Below are 3,425 nucleotides of genomic sequence, written 5' to 3'. Positions count from 1 at the left end.
GGGCCTCATAGCTCCACCCTCTTTCTCCCCCCCCATAGGGGTAGTGGGCTGCAGGGGTTAATATTTCAGCCCCCCTGTCCTCCCAAATACCCCAGCACATGTGCTGTCAGTCAAAGGCCAATGAGAGGCAGAGGAGAAAGAGGGAAGGAAAGAGAGAGAGAGAAAAGGAGAAATAGTGGGGATGACAGAGAAAGGGGGGGGGGGGAGAGAGATGGCAGGGAGAGAGAGAAGGAGAGATATATAATGGGACGAGGGAAAAAGACTAATGGGAGCTGTGAACAGAAGCAGGACAGCTGGTTTTAGGAGAGCGATCTAGTATGCTGCTGAAGGAAGGTGAGGAGTCTGCTCCCTCGTTCTCCTTCTAGGCATTGAGTTCGGAAACACATGGAACCCAACAGGATCTACACCACCATTCCCACTCGGACCCCAGTGACTCCTGGTGTCTACTGGGCCCACAGGCCCACAGAACAACGGAACCAACACCTAGAGACACGATGAGGACTTGGCTCCAACGCGTTACAGGGTTTTCCCCAGGAAACCCGCTGGCTGCAGCTGAGAACTCTGTGTGCACACAAAGACTGCAGCCCCTCTCTTGCTCATGTGTCATTGTGCAGGAACCTCTGTCCTAATGTCTTCGCAGTATATCCAGCCAACAGTTGTTCTGTCCAGCCACCTCTCTGTCTAATTATCTGTCTGATGTATTTCTGTTGGTCTGTCTGTACAGGTTTCATTACTCAGGCTGCCTCTGTCTGTACAGCCATCCGACTATGCGCCTGTCTGTTCAGCCACCTTTTAGTCTCTGTCCAAACATTTAGGGTTAGGTCATGTTGTCTGTCCCACCATCCAGCTGTTCATGGCTAGATTGACCTCTCTCCGCTTATTTGAAACAGTTTGTCCGAAGACTTCAGATGGGAGCTGTAGGCTGGTATATTTAGAGGTGGAAACAACGGTTGGCAAAGAATCATACAATCTCCCCGTGTTTAAAGCCACACCATGCCTGGTACATTATTTTAGGAGATCACAATTGGTTAAGAAACAAAACAACCAGAGGTGCATTCCAGTGATGAGAAAAGCACGTTGATTTGGAGGAAAGGGTAAGGCTAAACGAAAATATAGCTTGGGTAGGGTTCTCAAAAAGAGCTTGGGTTCTAAAAGAAAATAACCTAAATGGAAATACTGTTGCAAGGCATTAAATGAACCAACCTCTCAGCTAGAGCGAGAACCCGCTTAAAACACGCCAACAAGCTAGCTGCCATCATGCCTCCAATCCTAACAGAGACAACAGACGGGTTACAAACATGCTTTCAGGTTACAGCTCCCTGGGGAAAACATGAGAGAAGTGTGTGTGTGTGTGTGTGTGTGTGTGTGTGTGTGTGTGTGTGTGTGAGAGAATGTCCTGAGCGACTCAACCGTCATCAGCACCCTCTCAGCAAATCCTCTCTGAGGTCAGAGGTCAGTGGGGATCCCTGATAGGTAAACATCCTCAGATATTCAGCGTATGTGGTCCTCAGCAGCCAACACATAGAGACACAGGAGGCTGGAGTATGGCACAAAGAATGACCAATCGGAAGAAAGAACAGACTGACAAGTTGGAGGCAAGAATGAGCTGACCAATAGAATGATCTGACTAACTAGAATAGACTGATCAAAAGGAGGATAAGAAAGATAGACTGGAAAAACAGACAGGATGTTAGATAGGACCAACCAATTGAAAGATAGAGTTGACTGGGCTAAACAATTGGAAGCAGGAATAAACTGACCAATATGATGCAAGACTGCACCATATTAAAGGTTTTTTATTGATAGTTCTTCATGAAACTTTTTTTTTTTTTTAAGTAATCTGCCATCTTCTAAATGGCTATTTCCGTTTCATTCAACTTTGGCTGCAGTGACCCCTGTATTTCCTTCCCATGATGAATACAAAGTTACGTAATCTTAACCTTTCTAACCTCATCTCATCCCATCTCTTATCATATATATTACTGGGCTAATGGTTGCACCGGATAGACTGAACAACAGAAAGGTAGACTGGTAAATACAGTTTAGACCAGTTATTGCTGAATGAGTTAGCTTTCGACATAAGCAGCTAGCTTGCATGTTGGAACTAATTAGACTGAAGACTAACCAGCTAGCTAGTTTGGTTGAATAAATAAGACTTTAGAGTCAGACTAGCAGCTAGCTAGCATGTTAATGCCCAGTGTGAGTTTATGTACAGACCTTTAAGTTCTTGAGGGAACTAGAATGTAGTGTGGGGAGAAAATTGGGCCACTGATTCAGAAATGGAGTGACAGTGGGTAAGAGAATGGGCACAGAGAAAAAAAGAGCAAAAGAAAGATACACAGGAGAGCTGAGAGAGAGAGAGAGAGAGAGAGAGAGAGAGAGAGAGAGAGAGAGAGAGAGAGAGAGAGAGAGAGAGAGAGAGAGAGAGAGATGCAAAAAGAGCATGAGAGAGTTGAGAGAGAGAATAGGACTCACAGATTTAGATGGATAGATAGAAAAGGAAACATAAAAATAGAGAAATAACAGGATACATAAAGGCAGAGAGAGTGAGAGACAGACACATTTATAAGTTAGGGTATGGTCGGGTTAGAGAGTGTTCTGTTTTAAAGGGCTGGGTCTTCCACACCTGTTGTCTTTCTTCAGGCGAACAGCTGTCAGGAGCTGTGGGCTAGACTCGGCTCAACAACCACGTCCCCCCGGCCCGTCACAGGAAACACATACACACACAGGAAACACATACACACACATAATGTATGAGCTGCAGGACTGGGAAATCCATCCTAAAGAGATTTAACTGGGTCTTGTATAGAAATAAGTCAAGTTTGACAATCAATGATGTCATGTCTGTGTGTCATCGACAGGAAGTGGGAAAATGCTAACATGCAATATATTTCTTTAAATACTTATGTTCTTAATAATTACCATATACTCCGTATTTTCCCATTCCATTTCCCAACTTCTTGTTTTGTTTTAAGAAGTTGAAGTTTATTTAAATACACAGATTATCTCACACAAAAGGATAGGACTTGCCTTAGTTATCAAGTCTTACAATTCATTCAATATGAAGCCCTAGATATGATGTCATAAAAAAGTGTTACAAAAAAAATGCTATCAACTGTTTTTGTTAGGGTGGCTATTCACGTCCACATCTGTTGGACCTTAGAAGCAGAAGAAGATGTACCGGAGTCAACAGAGCTACATTTAAAAAGTAAAAATTTCCATCTGAATCTCAATTACATTTTGTTTGTCTGATTAAATGTAATTGACCACATCAAGAAATATCAAATTTGTTCAGAAATGGCATGGGTTAGGAATAAGGATGTGTTAAACAGTTTGAAATTGAGTATTAGCCTAAGTTAGTAACGTTAGGCCTACGAATACATAGTAAAAAAAACAGTCAAGCAATCACTTCAAAGTTAGTTTTG

This window comes from Gadus macrocephalus, chromosome 14, assembly GCF_031168955.1.
Source record: "Gadus macrocephalus chromosome 14, ASM3116895v1".
In the NCBI taxonomy this organism is placed as follows: Eukaryota; Metazoa; Chordata; class Actinopteri; order Gadiformes; family Gadidae; genus Gadus; species Gadus macrocephalus.
The sequence above is the reverse complement of the archived record's forward strand: the minus strand, read 5'-3'. Positions refer to the sequence as shown.